This window comes from Muntiacus reevesi, chromosome 8 (genome assembly GCF_963930625.1).
Source record: "Muntiacus reevesi chromosome 8, mMunRee1.1, whole genome shotgun sequence".
Lineage (NCBI taxonomy): Eukaryota > Metazoa > Chordata > Mammalia > Artiodactyla > Cervidae > Muntiacus > Muntiacus reevesi.
In genome coordinates this window covers 93,342,435-93,360,716 of record NC_089256.1, presented here as the reverse complement: position 1 = coordinate 93,360,716, position 18,282 = coordinate 93,342,435, and the positions used below count along the sequence as shown (strand labels likewise).

The 18,282-nt window shown below is 47.0% G+C and overlaps 1 protein-coding gene and 1 pseudogene across 2 annotated transcripts in view; both read right to left on the bottom strand.

Moving 5' to 3' along the window:
* The window catches only part of WWTR1 (WW domain containing transcription regulator 1), a 138,974-nt gene extending 138,619 nt beyond the window's left edge, over positions 1 to 355 (bottom strand). For both annotated transcript variants that reach the window (XM_065942756.1, XM_065942755.1), the window contains exon 1: positions 81 to 355. The gene's annotated coding sequence lies outside the window, so the exon portion shown is untranslated. The remainder of the gene's footprint in view (positions 1 to 80) is intronic.
* A 13,849-nt stretch (positions 356 to 14,204) lies between these two features.
* Positions 14,205 to 15,300, bottom strand: LOC136173153 (calmodulin-1-like; annotated as a pseudogene).
* Between the last annotated feature and the right edge of the window lie 2,982 nt (positions 15,301 to 18,282).

Here is an 18,282-nt window from a genome sequence, read left to right as displayed (position 1 = left end):
CCAGACGTCTGCCCCGGGAGGCCCGAGGAGCCGGCGCGCTGGCGCGGTGCGGGCGAGCGGGCGCGCGCCAGCGGCACTACCTGGGCGCGCCGCGAAGCCGAGTCTGGGCGTGCGGTGGCCGCCGTGCCGCCCGAACTCGCCGCTGGGCCTGGGTCGCTCGGCTGCGTCCCGAGCTTGCAGGGCTGGACCTGGGGCCCGGCTGGCAAATCCCGACCCGACTCGGCGTCTGGCAGCCCGCAGGCTTCGGCTCTCACATCCCCCGAACTGGCCTCAGGCGCTGGCGCTCCGCGGAGAGGCGCAGAAGCAGACAGCGCGGCCGCCGCGGATCCCGGACTGTCCCATAAACAAAGTTTGGAGCAAACTCCCACTCCCAGGAAAGAGGCGGGCCCGAAAGTTGAGCTGTTGAATTATGCATGACCTCCAAGTCCCGAGCCTGCCTACCCCCTCTCGTCCCTCCCCTTCCTCCTCCTCCTCCTCCCAGCCTGGCACCCGAGAACCCCGGGCGTGCTGGGCACTCCGCAGGGTAAGAGGAGACGGGCGCCCCCCGCCCGCTCCTCCTGCGCGCGCTGACCTCTCTCGCGGAACCCTGGATCTGCATTCCTTTGAGTTGACCACGGACTTGGGGCGGGATCAAAGGGAAAGCGGCCCGAGCCTGTTTAATCAAGGACTCGGGGACCGAAACCAGGCTGGGGGCGGCGGCAGGCACGCGAGTGAGGGGCCCCGACCGGGAAGGGCGGGCCCTGGGTGCCGGGTGCCGAGGCCGGGAGCCCGCAGCGCGGCCGCGACCGTGCGTCCGCCTGAGGGCGGGCCCGCGTGCGCTCCGGCGCGGGGAGACACCGGCGAGGCCGCCTTTCCGCGGGCGGCTGCCTGTGACCATATTTGGCCTGGCGAGGAGGCATCTCGCTGTCTGGCTTTCAGTCGTCTGCTCGTGCGCAGACGGTGCCCAGAAAGTGCCTCTGTCGCCAGGGATGCGACTTCGCCAACTAGTTCGCTGTAAACAACCAACCGTGAGACCATTTATCAGTTCTTTCTTCCTCTCCAGGGTGACTCGGGTCACCAGGGGTTGGGAAGAAACCCGGGCAAATCCTCGGTGCTGGAACAGCAAGGGGCCCCCCTCTCCCCGACATCCTCGCGGGTCGTGGGAGGACTGGAATGTCCCAGACGCCCTCCGGAGGGCCTGGAGCCGGGATGGAACCGGAACAGGTGGCTGGGAGGAGAGAGGGTGCGCCAGTGACCCGGAAAAAACCACCCACCCTCCCACCGACTGGATCTGGGCGTGGGATGCAGACCCCCTGCTTCTAGATCTGGCCTGGCAAGACAGCTGCGGGAAGTAGGAGGCGGCCTGGCCCTCCGAAGCAGCTCAATTCCGTCTTCCCCTTGTCCCCTCCCGTCGGGGGGAAGGGGAGAGGGACTGCCATGTAAATTCGGCTTCAGAAAGCCCCCTACCGCACCCCACCCCACTGGATTCAAACATAAGCTTACTCCCGAAATGACTCACATGAGACAATATATGTAGAGCACTTTGTAGACATACCTGCCTGCATACCTTTTCGTTAAGTAAAAGTGCAAGTATTGCGCCCCCACATTTTTATAAGAGTGGGAAAAAGTCGAAATTAACATCTGGAGTTGCTGTGAAGGAGAAAGTGTATGGGAAAGACAAGGCCATCCTGTGGTTTTGCCATGGAAAGGGTAGGAGCATTCGGAGCAGTCCCTAAATGGCTGCTCCCTGTCATTGCCCAAAACAGAGCAGAGGCCACCTATGTGAGCCCCCTTCTTCATTATCTGTATCTGAGGGTGTGCTCCTCACAGACGGGAAAATCAAGGCTGCCTGAGAGATCACTGCCAAAGGTCAGCAGAGCCATGGCTCCTCCAGGAGACACTGAAACTGTTGCCATCAGCGAGTCCTCTGCCCATAGGACCAGCAGAGGGGAGGGGAAGCTGCTGCCGTCACTGCATGGGAAGCAGCATCTTTGCAAGCGATTGTCCAAAGCCACCACAGTTACAACAATAGGGAAATTAGCTTTGGAACTACAGGAAGTGAGTGGGACCAAAGGGTTACTAATTGAGAAGCCTCCTGACAATGAAAGGATGGAATTTGAGGCTAGCCCTATTGCAGGAAGGTCCTCACCCAGGAAGGAAGGTCTTGCTGTGTAAGAAATACCTGGTTGCTAGAAAAGAGGAAATTCCCGAGGGAAGCATGAGGTTAATCCGCCAGGGAGAATCAAGGTTGAGGCTGGGTGGGCGAGGATGCTGTCAGTCCTCGCCAAACTTCAGGCCCTAGATAATGGAGGACAAAGCGGACGCCTGAAATGGAGAAGGCTCTGATCATGTGAGAGCGCAAAGGGAAAACTCCCCGCTCCCAGTCTATAAGATATGATCGTGGATGGCTGAAGAGATGTGCTTCAGTGCTTCAAACAATAGTCCAGATTAAATAACATTTAGTCCCCCTACATGCATCAGGTACTGCCCTGTAAGAGACAGCAGGCAAGTGTATAGTGAATCTCCAGAGAAAAATACCTGAGGCAAAGTAGTTCAACTCTCTATTCCTGAGTTTTCCTCACTCTAAATTAGGAACAGTAACAGTACCCACCTCACAAGATTTCAGATTAAAACAAATTTTAGTTGGCCCCTTTGTATCCCTTGGATTCCACATCTGCGGTGGATTTAAAAAAAAAAAATCCAGAGTTCCAAAAAGCAAACCTTGAATTTACACCACACTGACAACTATTTACATAGCACTTAATTGTATTAGGTATTATAAGAAATGTGGAGATGATTTAAAGTATGTCGGAGGATATGTGTAGGTTATATTTAAATACCGCACCATTTTTATATAAAGGACTTGAGCATCCTTGGATTTGGGTTTCAGGGGGTGTTCTTTCTGGAACCAACACCCCCACACACGCCGATACTGAGGGATAAGTGTGTACAAATTTTATCTGTTCTCCCGTGCTTATCTCTATTCTCTCTGTGGGGCAGGTAATTTAACCTCCCTAAGTCACAGATCACTCATTTACAAACTGGAGATAATGTGGTTGCAGTCTGTGACACCGCTGCCCTTCAGCGGACCACCCTTCTGCTGGTCACGCCCTAAGGGAGTCCCTCCCACTTAAACCTGGACCGGGCCAGTGACTCAGCTTCACCTGGAAATGCAGCCCGGCAGCTGGGCTAGTTCCCTCTTTGAACCCTTAAGGAGGTGTGAAAGTTTCTGCTTTTGTACTTTGGGGAGATCTGCCCCCATGGGGAAGAAGTGCAGCTATTTTGCTGGAGAAACCAGGTGGAGAGGAAGAGACCCCGAGATAGGGAGGAGAGAGAAGTCCAGCCAGCCATCACCCAGCCACCCACCAGGGACTGCAAACAAGTCAGTGGTCAGCATCAAGACCAACAGAACCCCAGAGCCCCGTCCAGCCCCGATTGTAGAAGGACGAACAAATAAAATGAATATTGTTTTAAGCTACTGAAGTTTGGAATTTTTTTTTTAATGAAGAATGGGCATTCTAAAGATTAAGTTCTAACTCTAACCCAACTAATTAAAAAAAAAAAAAGAAATGAAGTTCTTAAATTCTGTTACCTGCTAAAGTATTTAATAAATAATGGCTGTGATTTATGGGCTAAGATCCATAAAATAGATAATAGACAAATGTTTTACAGATAAGGAGACTGGCCCAGGGAATTTTAAATACAGGAATATCTCACTTTATAGCACTTCACAGATACCGCGTTGTTTTGTTTTCTTTTTTACAAGTTGAAGGTTTGTGGCAACCTTGCGTCATGCAACACTATCAGCTCCATTTTTGCAACAGCATTTGCTCAGATCATGTCTGGGTCACAGTTTGGTAATTCTCACAGTATTCCAGACGTTTTCCTTATTACTGTATTGTGTGTGTGTTAGTTGCTTAGTCATGCCTGACTCTTTGTAACCCCATAGGCTGTAGCCCACCAGGCCCCTCCATCCATGGGATTCTCCAAGCAAGAGCACTGGAGTGGGTTTCCATTTCCTTCTCCAAATGGAACTATAGAAAGAAATAAAGTGACGTCGCTCAGCCGTGTCCAACTCTTTGCGACCCCATGGACTGTAGCCTACCAGGCTCCTCCATCCATGGAATTTTCCAGGCAAGAATACTAGAGTGGGTTGCCATTTCCTTCTCCAATTACTGTATTAGTGAATGGTTATCTCTCATTAGGGAACTTTGATGGTACTATTACAAAATGTTTACGACTCACTAAAGGCTCAGATGATGGTTAGCTGTTTTTAGTGATAAAGTATCTTTTAATTAAGGTATGTGCATTGTCTTTTTTAAGAATAATGCTATCGCACCTCAGACTAAAGTACAATGCAAAACACAAATTTTACTTAAAACACGTGTGCACATGTGCCCAGTCGCTTCAGCCGTGTCCGCCTCTGTGTGACCCCATGGACTGTAGCCCACCAGGCTCTTCTGTAGGCAAGAATATTGGAGTGGGTTGCCTTGCCTTCCTCCAAGGGATCCTCCCTACCCAGGGATCGAACCTGTGTCTCTTGTGTCTCTTGCATTGGTAGGTGGGTTCTTTACCACTAGCACCACCTGGGAAGCCCCTTTTGACATGCATGGGGAAACCAAAAGAATTTAAGCAACTCACTTTATTGAGCTAATCACATTATTCCAGTGGTCTGGAACCAAGCGGGCAATATCTCCAAGGTATACCTGTATTTTGTCCAAGTACGTGAAATGAATGAACCTATCTATCTCACAGAGATACCCACCTATCTCACAGAGAAACTCCACCGTTTTCATAAGATAATCAATTGAGACTACGCTCCTGCAGATATGTAAATCTTTCCACTTGCAAATACTTTCCACTGATCTCCTGAAGCTGATCTCCTGTCTCCAAATCCTCCCTTCACTCTTTCTCCTGAAATATACCCTGAGTCACCCTTCTCTGCTCCCTCTCCATCCACATCTAGTCATGGCGAGGGCTGTCAATTCTTCCTTCCATTACTCCTCAAGCCCATCTTACCGTTCCCACTCCCGCAACAGGCCCTTATCTCCCAAGGCATTCAGGGGCCTCCTCGTTGGTTTCTCTGCCTCCAGTCTCATTTCTGGCCTCCCATTTTCATGACATCATTCCTTGGCTCGCAAGCTTTGAACTACCACCCACAAGAATAAGTCTGAGCTGTCAGTCTAGCACCCAAGGACTCCCAACAAACTGCCATCTTCACTGCTTTCTGACCTCAATTTTTACACAAACATGTTCTCATCCACTCCAGCTGGGCTCCAACCCAAACACATTTGGCCAGATCCTTCACTACACACATCTCTTTGTTTGAACCCTGCTCAAAACTACCCTCCAAACGATCCATTGTCAAGCCTGCATCCATAGCTCCCTCCTTTCCCCTAAATTCAGGTTGATCTTGTCTCTTTCACTCCCTTGACACATCTTATTTTAAAAGATGGCAGAGTAGAAGGACATGGGCTCATCTTCTCCTGCGAGAACACCAAAAGTGCAACTCATCGCTGAACCACCATTGTCAAGAGAATGTTGGAACCCACAAAAAAAAAAGATACCCCACAGCCAAGGGCAAAGGAGAAGCTGCAACAGGACCGTAGGAGGGGCTCAACTGCGTTTAAAAGCAACCTTCACGCCCACCAGAGACACGTGGAAGGACCCAGGGAAAGGAGCAGAGAGCCCCACCAGAGACGGGGCCAGGCATGCCTGTGAGTGTCTGCGGGTCTCCTGTGGAAGCATGGGTCAGCCGTGGCCTGCCGCGGGGACGGGGGCTCTGGCAGCAGCCATCCTGGGAGGCCCAGCATGTGGCATAAGACCGCGGCCATCACAGAGCTGCCAGCTTGGGCGACGCACAAACTGGAGGACAATCACACCCAGGAGGTTCTCACACTGTTCGGAAAGGTCCGGGCCCCACAACAGACTTGTCCACCTGGCAAAGGGACCGAGAATCCCAGGGAATCTGACCCTGAAGGTCAGCAGGATTTGGTTACAGAACTTAACTTGTACCTCAGTGTCTCTTGCCAGTCAGTTCAGTTCAGTCGCTCAGTCGTGTCCGACTCTTTGCGACCCCATGACCCGCAGCACGCCGGACCTCCCTGTCCATCACCAACTCCTGGAGTTTACTCAAACCCGTCTCCATCGAGTCGGTAATGCCATCCAACCATCTCATCCTCTATCGTCCCCTTCTCCTCCTGCCCCCAATCCCTCCCAACATCAGGCTCTTTTCCAATGAGTCAGTTCTTGGCATTAGGTGGCCAAAATATTGGAGTTTCAGCTTCAGCATCAGTCGTTCCAATGAACACCCAGACTGATCTCCTTTAGGATGGACTGGTTGGATCTCCTTGCAGTCCAAGGGACTCTCAAGAGTCTTCTCCAACACCACAGTTCAAAAGCATCAGTTCTTCGGTGCTCAGCTTTCTTCACAGTCCAACTCTCACATCCATACATGACCACTGGAAAAACCATAGCCTTGACCAGACAGAACTTTGTTAACAAAGTAATGTCTCTGCTTTTAAATATGCTGTCTAGATTCGCCATAACTTTCCTTCCAAGGAGTAAGCATCTTTTAATTTCATGGCTGCAAGCACCATCTGCAGCAATTTTGGAGCCCAAAAAATAAAGTCTGACACTGTTTCCACTGGCTGCAAGTCTAGATGTGTCTTGCATTTCCTTATGGATTTGCTTCTCTGACAGTCATAATTCCTTGTTGTGAGGGAATGAGGATACCCACATGATCGCCTGTTCCTCTTCCAGAACCCATTGGGATACTCTGTTTTGTTTTGTTAATATTTAGTTATTTGGCTATGCCAGGCAGCGTGCAGAATCTTTAATTGTGGCATGTAGGCTCTCAGCTGCAGTTTGTGGGCCCTAGTTCCCTGACCGGGGATTGAACCTGGGCCCTCTGCACTGGGAACATGGAGTCTTAGTCACTAGACCACCAGGGAAACTCCACTCATTGACGTACTCTTAACAGTTTGTAAGTTACCCCCTTAGCATTCACTGCAATTTTGGCACCGCGTATGGACTCAGCTCCCGAAGAGGATGGCAAACTCTTTGAGGACAAGTCTAAGAGGGCTTCATTTTCTTGTTTCTCTTTCCCAGGTGGCGCCATGGTAAAGAACCCACCTGCCAATGCAAGTGACATAAGAGACTTGGATCCGACCCCCTGGATCAGGAAGATCCCCTGGAGGAAGAAGTGGCAACCCACTCCAATACTCTTGCCTGGAGAATTCCATGCACAGAGGAGCCTGGCGGGCTGCAGTCCACGGGGTCCCAAAGAGCCGGAGACGACTGAAGCGGCTCAGCACGTAACAACGTGTTCTCCACGCAGGGGTGTCCAGCACACGTGGCTGCCTAATCCAGGGGCTGTTGCCTGCCATTTTCCCTCCGGAAGCCACAAGCTGATTTCCTCAGCTCTGAACCATTGACTCGGTCTGAGTGAGTGGTTTCAGCGAAGGTGAATGGTCAGAAACTTGATGGGATAGGTGAGTTGCTAAAGGACTCAGGCCCAGGAACCCTTGGGGGCAGAACCTGCCTGAACTTGCGGGACTAGTGTGGAGAAAATTGCCAAAGCAGTCACCATTAGCAACTGAAGAGGAGCAAAACAGACAAGGACTTTGAATAGATAAAGATTTGAATAATAAAGAGTCCAGAAAACTATTGAAAAAGATTAATCTTTATGTCAACAGGGGCCTAAGAGTTGGCCAATTCCTTGGCAAGTCCACCATGGCCCTTGCATATTCTTAATTTAGCACATCCCAAACACTGACCACAGGGTCCAGCATATAGCAAGCGTTCACACATGACACTTGGTGCTGACACCCAGCTTTGCGTTTCCTCTCCCCAGCTACAGGTTTCGCTGTCCGGTTTGGTGTTCCTAAAAAATGCATCGCTGGTATGATCACAAGTAAGATTATTTTGATAATCGTGACGATGATGGTCATGATGGATGGGACTGTTTCTGCTGAGTGTTATCTGTTGCTTCAGCAATGCAGTTGGACCAGAGGAAAAAGGAATTTCTGAGACACAGTCTTTACTTGGATATCGTGCATGAGTTGTTTATCCTTTAGTATTACATATGTATATATATTTTGAACTGGATAAAATAATTTTAAGTGGAAAAAGTTAATATATTTTTAGAAAAGAGAAATACACTTTTGAAAATGCTTAACATGGGAATTCCCTGGCAGTCCAATGGTTAGGACTCTACACTTTCACTGCCAAGGGCATGGGTCATGGGTTCAATCCCTGGTTAGGGAACCAAGATCCCACAAGCAGAGAGGCTCGGCCAAAAATTGGAAAATGTTTCACAACATAAAGTGAGCTTTAGAGGTTAACTAGCAGCTTTATTGCTAAGTTGCCAAGTACAGCATTATTTATAGTAGGGGAAAGTCAGAAGTTTCTTAAACAGTTAACATGTGATTGGCTAAAGTATCTGTGATGGCTCAACATATCCAGTGAATTTCTGGTAGCTATCTGAGGTAGTATTTATGAAGATAGTGTACCAATGTGAAAAAAACATTTAACTTTTGATTAAAAAAAAAAAACAAGAATCAAATATTAACTAGTACCATAATTACAACTTTGTTCAAAAACACAGGGGAAGAAATGAATGAAAAATAAGATGATAAAGTAATCCAAAAAAAAAAAACCTATGTAAAAATAAAATAGATAAATGTGTCTATGTACTTAGATCTGTATAAATGTGTCACATGACGTAGAAATCAAATCATCATCCATATTATTAATATTATTTTGGGTGTGATGAAAGAACTAATTAAGTGTTTGGGGGGAAATTTCAAGGTGCTCAGTATTATTCATATATATATATATACACACAGATGTATACATATATGCGTGGATACATATATCACATATACGTATGTGATATATGTGTGTATATATGTGTATCTTGAATGCATGAATAACACTGTGTATTACATAGACATGTAGTGACAGCATATGTATATCAGGAAAAAAATTTTTTAATTGTAAAACAGAGACTTCCCTGGTGCTCCAGCAGCTAAGACTCCATGCTTTCAATGTAGGGGGCCCAGGTTCAATCCCTGGCTGGGGAAGGAGATCCCACATAAAGATACCACAATGAAGATCAAAATTCGCACGTGCTGCAACCAGGACCTAGGGCAGTCTAGTAATAAAAATCAGCCTTTAAGAAACACACACACAAAGTTTAAAAAACAGACAAAAAGAGAAGTAAAAGCACCGGGGTGCCCCGGGGCGCAAGTGCAGACGTGGTCTCCCCGGCTGCGCTTGGAAGGGTTTGCCTCCCAATAGGACATGTATTGGCTGACGACGTCATTCGCCTCCTCCCTCCACCCGAGTAAGTCCCAGATCTGGTTACACCAGCTGTTCAAGCCACATCTCGTCCCCTGTCCTATTCGTCTTGCTGACAGGAGCCAAGGGTACACAAGCGCTCCTATTATCTCTGTCTCAGGGCTGGCCATGCTCAAATGAGGTCACTTTCGTGCCTGGTCAGGAAAAGTCAACTTGTGGTTTGGAGCCCGGGAGACGACGAGAGGAGCAGCCAGACCAAGAGAGGGTGGGGAGACGGCCCAGGAGGCAAATGCTGCTCCCCCAGAAAGCTGACACTACGGCGTGGGTTCAGCTCACACATGCTTAGAGTCAGCAAAAAGTGTCTTTAAAAATATATATTTTGGGATGTCCCTGGTGATCCAGTGGTTAAGACTCCATGTTCCCAATGCAAGGGGCATTGGTTCGAGCCAAAAATAAAGAGAAAAAAGATACAGTAAATAAATGAAAATAATAAAAATACATATTTGCAGATAATCTTGGATAAGAGGGTAAATTTATTCTCAAGTAGTGTCTGCCATACAATGAATCCTAATTTGCAAGCCACAGTAATTAAAAGTTATTATTTCAATTATCATAATAAGAGTAAACAATATTTATATAATATTTCTATAGACTACAAAACAATTTCACATGTACAATTACACATGAATCTCACAGTAACTCTAAGAATTGGCAGGCAAGGCTTACTGGAACTCCTCTTCTAGAGACAAGAAAGCAAAGATTCAGAAAAATTTATGTCAAAGTCATCACTGAGTTGTTACAAAAGAGCCAGAACTCAAACCCTTTAGGGTCTCTCGGCTTTCAAAATATATTTCTCTTTTCTCATAACTTTTTTTTTCCTCTCTTGACTTTTTAACTGAATCAAAGTCTTAATTGCCTCCTCCTTCTTGAGCATATAGAATTTTGTTCTTCAAAGAAGAAAAAAGAGAGAGGATATTTTTAAAGTTATTTTTCCTTCACTGACTTGCAGTATCATTTCATAAACACGTTGTCATCTAATGGCCATTCAGTGCACAGAAAATTGAAGTTTAGTTGCCTCCTCCCTCTCATTAAATAAATGAAGAGTCAAACATGACGGAGGGAACCTAATACAATCAAGCCCTGATTAGTGGAGTGCTGGTATGTATTAAAGAACCCTTTCTGGATCGTGAATCATCACCGTTAATTAATATGGCATAGAAAGTCCCTGTTTTGTTTTGTTTTTAAGGATGGTAGTCCTAAAGTTGTCTTGTAAATTGGTGATTTGGAACTCAGAATATGGTCTGTTATAGAAAAAATATATTACAAACAGTGGCCAGGCACTCTAGCCATCTAACTAGGGGCCCTAACCTCCCCCAAATCCTTGGGAGCCCACAAACCTCCGTCTGTCCTGATCTTCAGGTTGAGCCTTTCTAAACCCTTTGAGGGCTGGTGTGGGGAGAAAGTGCAGAAAGCAAGCAGATTTTTTTTCCTGCAGCAGGAAGAGGTTCCTACAAAATCAGAGTATTTCCTGTGAGTCCAGGATTACCTGGTTGGGCAAATTCGTATTTTCTATATCTTACACATGCCAGGAGTGGGAGGAAAAGTTAAGACTCCTCTTGGCTCCTCTTGGCTCCTCTTATGTTCTCTTATTTATTTTTTTATTTATTATCTTATTTTCGGCTGCTCTGGGTCTTTGCTGCTTTCCACCGGCTTTCTCCAACCGTGGCGAGCGGGAGCTCCTCTTCACTGCCGTGCTCAGGCTTCTCTGTGAGGTGGCCCCCCTTGTCGCCGTGCCCGGGATCGGGATCGAGGGCGTGCAGGCTTTAGTAGTTGTGGAGCGGGGGGCTCAATCCCGGGCTCTGAAGCACAGGCTCAGTAGTTGTGGTGCACAGGCGTAGCTGTGCCAAAGCCTGCTTCCCGGACCGTAGATCAAACCCATGTCTCCTGCACTGATAGGCAGATTCTTTACCACTAAGCCACCTGGAAAGCCCCAAAAGTCCTGTTCTCTGAAGCAAAAGAGAGCAATTACAAGGATACTGCGTAAAACCTGAGAAAGTTCACATCTCCGACGCTCTCTCCCTCTCCGTCTCCTCCTGCATGCCCCATCCTCCCGCTTCTCTCTGCATATGTACTTTATCCTTTCTGCACCCAGTTTTTTCTGCTCTTCAAGTCACATGGCATGTGGTTGTCTATGTCTCACAACTTCACATATTATGCAAGTCTTTGTGACCCCATGGTAGCCCACCAGGCTCCTCTATTATGGAGTTCTCCACGGGAGAATACTGGAGTGGGTTGCCTTTCCCTTCTCCAGGGGATCTTCCTGACCCAGGGATAAAATCTGGGTCTCCTGCATTGCAGGCAGTTTCTTTACCGATTGAGCCTCCAAGGAAGTCCTCATATTATACACAGTTCTTCTTAAAAGAGAAACAGAGTTTTGCCTCAGGTTTAAATCCCAGGGAAAGGTATCTGATTGGCTTAACTTGAATCCAGTGTCCATTTGGACCAATCACCTTTGATGGTGGGGGAAAGTGAGAGCAAGTTCAAAAATAAGTAAAATGAGTGTAATTCTAAAAGGAAAGGAGGAAGCTCATGGAAAGAAGGTCCACGGAGAGAACCCCAGAGATGCAATAGCTACCTATGTTCACATGTGTAGCATTTTAGAGCAGAAACCTGGATTTTTAGCTCTTTACCTTCTAAAAACATACCACCAACAAAATACTTAGAGGTATCACATGATGCCCTTACAACCAAACAATTTTGGAACTACATGGACACCAACCCAGTGGCTGCACATTGTGGTTCTACTGAATCATCATCTCCTATTTTGGGGGCAATGATTTCAGGCAAGAGACATTTTATTGTTCATTCTGTGAATTTCCTCCCACCTGCCATCATTTTTGTGTTTCATAGGAGGGGAAAGAATTTGAAAATATTAGAAAAGCGACTTAGAATACCCTGATAAAATGGTCAAAAAAAAAAAAAAAAAAAACTTGAAGGACAAGATCCCTGAGATGTAGCCACCACCTTACTAAAAAAAATTATGTAACTACTATCTATTAAATTGCCAATCAAAGCTCTTCCTGTTATTGATTGCACAGTCAGGAGCTCCAGGTTAGAGATGATAATATAATTCAGTCTGGATAGTAGACGTTGTATCTGTAAAAAAAAAAAAAAAACTGGTTAGGGACTTCCCTAGTAGTCCAGTGGTTAAGAATCCACCTCCAATGCAGGGGACACAGGTTTGATCCCGAGTCAAGGATCTAAGACCCCACATGCCATGGAGCAACGAAGCCCACAAATTTATCTTTTCTGTCTGCCTTGGAGATAGATTATAGTGACGGATGCAAGAGCTAATGCTTCATTTTACTTTACCTCACAAGCTAAGGTCTTAAGTTAAAAGTGATGGATCCTACTCTTAGAATAAAAGTCATCACTTATAAAGAGGGACCTTTTTGATGAATTCCCTGACAACTCCGGAGCAACAGTTAATATTGATTCTTCCACATAAGTTCCTTTCGACACTCTACTCACAAAAAAAATATCACAGGGGTTTCAAAACATTTTGTTTTAGTGTTTGAGCACCCCCAGAAATAAGCCTCAGTCTGTTTGGCTGAAAAGACAGACAGAGTCTGGTGGTAAATTTCATCCTTGCTAATGAATCCTCCCTTTGACTTTCTGGGCAGTTTGACCAAATGCATTTGGAGCCCACATTCTACAGCTTCCAAAGCACAAGCGGTTGGTATGGGAGAGACCCAGCCCGTTTTACCTAAAATTACCAAAAGCCTTTGTGCAGAGGCCAAGTGTTTACCTTTAGTCAGTCTTTTCTATTTTATCACTGCCAGGGAATTTGTTTTTGTAGGAGAGGCAATAAGAACCTCACATATAGGTGTTTTCCTACCCAGACTTATTTACTTGCAAGGAAGGCTCCTTGGTGGCCACAAAGTCTCACCAAGGAAAATCCCAACCAAGTTTTTTCCTGGGCCAGTTCCACTAATCTACAGCTTGGGGCAGCAGTGAATAGCCGGTAGGGGAACAAGAGTCTCTTTCTCTTATTTATCACAAATCCATCTGAACTCAAAAGGGCCCCATTTAAATCAGGAATTTCTAGTCTTCTGGAAATGTCATTTCACTTGAATTAGCAGTTCTGTGGTTTAAAGGAGACAAAAAAGAGTTCTTACCAATGGGAGGGAAAAGGGAGGCAACGATAAAAGTAACTCAGGAACAGTTTGAAGGTGAACTTGCCCTTCTGCAGATAGGCAAAATAGACTTCTGTTTCCCCAGTACAAGTTCTGGAAGACACTGACATTTCCTGTAACTCCTCTGCAGAGTTAAATGACAGTGAATTGACCAGCAGAGATACCTGTGTTTATAGGGGATGTATGCATTCATTCACTCAGTCGCGTCCAACCCTTTGTGACTCCATGGACTATACAGTCCATGAAATTCTCCAGGCAAGAATACCACCATGAGTAACCATTCCCTTCTCCAGGGGATCTTCATTACCCAGGGATTGAACCCAGGTCTCCCATATTGCAGACAGATTCTTTACCATCTGAGCCACCAAGGAAGCCCATTTATAGGGCAGGTATCTGTTAAACCTTCAGATTTAAACTATCAAGGTGGGGGGGGGGGGGTGGATTGAGAAAAACAGATGGTTATTTGGGAACAAACCAAGAGTGTGATTCATGGGGGCAGTTCAGATCACCAAGATGGAACAAGATGACCAAGGGACATTTTGGAGGAAATGCCTGTGAATAGAGGGGAGAAAAAAGAAAAGCAGGCAGGAGGGTCTTCAGATTGCAAAGCAGATATGACCACAGTGAGTAGAGGAAAGGGGAAGGAGGGTCCAGGTCCCCAAAGGGAGTACACTCTTGCTAGTGAACATAATGGTATCATTGAACTATAATCTTTTTTTGGGGGGGGGGTAAATTGTAATTTTTTTATTGGAAAACAAATATACAACTTGGAATGGATTTGAGGCAAATTGTGCCATAAGCAGATTTTCTTTAAGTGGCTAAAACAAAGTTTAAAAAGCAAGTTAACAATAAAAGAAAATGTTTCTGGTATAGGACCAGCAGTACAAAAAAAATAGTGTACGAGTACCTGGATAAAACACCCGTTTTGCAATAGTGCAGCTTTTAAGTACATATTGTTGACTGTCCGTAGTCCACGCAGAGTTACAACTCCACACTTCAACAACAACATGCTGACAATTCCTAAAGAAAACTACCCCCCCCCCAAAAAAAAAGGCATAACCCAGATGTTCCCTCATTTGACCAACTCCATCTAAGTTTAGATGTGCAGAAGGGCTTAGATATATCCAGAGTAAGCCACATGCAACATGTTACTTGATCAATTTTCTAAAATAAGGTTTCAGGACAATGACAGTAAGATAAGGGAAGAAAACATGGAGGAATGAAGTCCTAATTACTATACATGCATATTTTTTTTGACAGTAGGGGGAAACCTTTTACAGATAAGTTACAAACAAAGAAAAGGCAAATAAACAATTTTGTACAAGAAATTTAACACATTCTGTACAATGTCTTCACTTTGCTGTCATCATTTGTACAAACTCTTCATAGTTTACTTGACCATCACCATCAATATCTGCTTCCCTGATCATTTCATCAACCTCTTCATCTGTTAACTTCTCTCCATGTCATCATCACATGGCGGAGCTCTGCTGCACTAATATAGCCATTACCATCCTTATCAAACACACGGAATGCTTCTCTAATTTCTTCTTCACTGTCTGTGTCTTTCATTTTTCTTGCCATCATTGTCAGAAATTCCGGGAAGTCAATTGTGCCATTACCATCAGCATCTACTTCATTAATCATGTCCTGTAACTCTGCTTCTGTGGGATTCTGCCCAAGAGACCTCATTACAGTTCCCAATTCCTTTGTTGTTATAGTTCCATCACCATCCTTGTCAAATAGTGAAAAAGCTTCTTTGAATTCTGCAATCTGCTCTTCAGTCAGTTGGTCAGCCTGACTTGTTCAACTTCCACAGTGAAGGTAGGCAGGTGGGGCATTATCAAGCCCTTTACAGCAAGCTCTTCATGTTCCTTTTTAAATTTAAGTTGAGAAAATCTATTTCCACAAACATGCCGCAAGCGCTACCGGTCTCCCTGAACTATAATCTATGAATGCTGCAGGCACCCTAGACTCCTGTGTCCAAGATCAATCAGAGAGAACAGCTGCCATCATTCTGGCCAGAACCAATGCACCTGAGCAGCGGGAGGACCTAAGGCTGCCATTGCACTGGAGCAGCGCGGAGGAAGGGGGGAGAAATACACATAACCGCGTGATTTACCCGGTGCCTCTGGGGAGTCCTTTCCCCAGTTATGACTGGGCATGGACTTGTGCAACAGCCCCGCGCTGAGAAGGGTCCAACTCCAAGGACTGGGGATCCCAGGAATGAACGTCTGAGTTGCACCACCAGGTAAGCTGAGAAGGGTCCGATTCCAAGGACTGGGACCCCAGGAATGAACGTCTGAGCTGCACCACCAGGTAAGCTGAGAAGGGTCTGACTCCAGGGACTGGGGATCCCAGGAATGAACGTTTGAGTTGCACCACCAGGTAAGCAAGCCATCAACACCTGCCGAGGTGATGGCATGGGATGTGGCATCTTCAGAGGGCACAGTGGAGGAGCAGCAAGATAAACGCCAGTGTGACCCGAAGGCCACCTGCAGCAGTGGGGGCCGCGGTTTATGCCACTAAACTCCCTCTTCTAAGTTTCCCCTCGGGGAGCGGTCTATGGGAACTGGGGGAGAGCTGCACCCTGAAAAAGGATGGGGTGCATCCGTGTGATCCAGTCAGTACGGACTGCGGTGAAAACCACGCCGATTCACTGCTCAGGGCTCCCTTCAGCAGGGAGCCTCCTGTGAGGAGGGCAGGGAGCCGACAGCCCAGCTGCCACGTCCGTGACACCGACTGCGGAAGGCGTGCTTTCCTCAGCCTGCCGACGGCCGCACACAGGGTTTTAGAGCTGGGCCCTCCCTGCCCGTGGGGGCCGCCGGTCAGTCCGCCACGGCCTTGAAGCTCCACACCAGCCCGGTCAGGACAATCTCAGCGCTGCGCTGCAGTCTGAGAGTCTGCACACCCACTCCCCCTGCCCTCTCTCTGCCATCTGCTGCCAGCGTATTAGCCGCCTCGTGCTCATCGGCCTAATCGGAACAGTGTTATGGATGTAACGGATCATTGTGATATTCTCCAGGACTTTAGATGGTCCCCGTCTATATCCAGACCATATATAACAGAGGGTAGGAGAATTAACATATCCCTGGGGCAAAACTGTAAATAAATGTTGTCTATGGCTTCCTTGGTGACTCAGTGGTAAAGAACCTACCTGCCAATGCAGGAGACGTGGGTTGGGAAGATCCCTTGGAGAAGGAAATGGCAACCCATTCCAGTATTCCTGCCTGGAGAATCCCGTGAACAGAGGAGCCTGGTGGGCTACAGTCCATGGGGTCATAAGGAGCTGGACAGTGACTGAGCACTCACATGTAGTCAGGACCACCCACACCCCCTGCACCCTTGCGTCCTTTAGATCAGTGGTCACCAACCTTTTTGGTCCCAGGGACTGGTTTCATGGAAGACAATTTTCCCATGGGGGTGTGGGGATGGGGCAGGGGATGGTTCAGGCGGTAACGTGAGTGGTGGGGAGTGGCAGATGAAGCTTGGCTCCCACACCCTCTGCTCACTTCCTGCTGTGCAGCCCAGTTCCTAACAGTCCGCAGCCTGGGAGTTGGAGACCCCGCGTTAGGTTCTTAACGACGGCATTCATCTTTACCACACCCACTCCCACTCTTATCTGCGGGATGCAACGCTGGTTTTGATTTGCCATCCTGCTGGGAGTGGACAGTTGGACAGGGTGCCGTTTCAGAGCCTTCTCTTGAGCTCCCCACTATGATAACTCTTATTCCACAGGCCAATGGCCAATGGGAAGATCACTCCAGCTGCCAAGAGGATCGATCCCAGTTACAAACTCAAAGACAGAAAAAAATGGCCACCAGATGGGACTGCAGGCCCAGGGAACCCACTCTAAGTCAGACTTTAGCCAGAGCTGCATTTTTTGCTTCAGGTCTCCAAATGTCAATAGCAACTCAGAACCTGTATTCAATAATCCTCGAAGTATCTGAGTATTCACCTTTCTCCAAGAAAATAGCCATAGATTCCCTTGGAAATCAAGCACCAGCTCACCAGAAAAGACCCTGATGCTGGGAAAGATGGAGGGCAGGAGGAAGAGGGGGCAACAGAGAATGAGGCGGTTAAATGGCATCACTGACTCAATGGAGATGAGTTTGAACAAACTCCAGGGAGCCAAGCTCCATCTGCCACCCCAGGAGATGGTGAAGGAGAGGGAAGCCTGGATTGCTTTGCAGTCCATGAGGTTGCGAAGAGTCATTCAGATACGACTAAGCTACTGAACAACAACAGCCCTTGGAAATGACTAAGAATCCTTTCTTACAGCATAACTTGCTATTTCAGGATCCCTGCTCCTGAGGACCTGGTTACCTCTTCAGTCAGTGAATTCCTGTCTGAGAATTGACTCAGATCCATGAGAAAAGACTCATGACTTTTTATTGGGCAACCAGTGTCAGCCCCCTCGTCTTATTCTGATTGTAGACATTGAGTAGCACCCTTCAGGCTGTGGACAACACCCAGAATATGAAGAAGGCTATGCAATACCTTAAAGGCTATCATTAAATGTCAAAGATAACTTATTTACAGGGCAATCTTATTTGTTAATGACAGTCCCAAATACGTAAAGCCGTGAGCTCCCACTTTTACATACAACCCAAACGGAAAGGTTTATGTATGTTTACTCAGAGACATGAATTAGAATATTTATCGTTCACAGCAGTAAACGCTCCAAATGGGAAACACCCACACGTCCTTAGAGTGTGTGGAATAAATAAGCAACGAGGCACTATGTGGTAACAGATTGTAGAATATAGAATGAACAAACTACAACTACAAACATGACACAGAT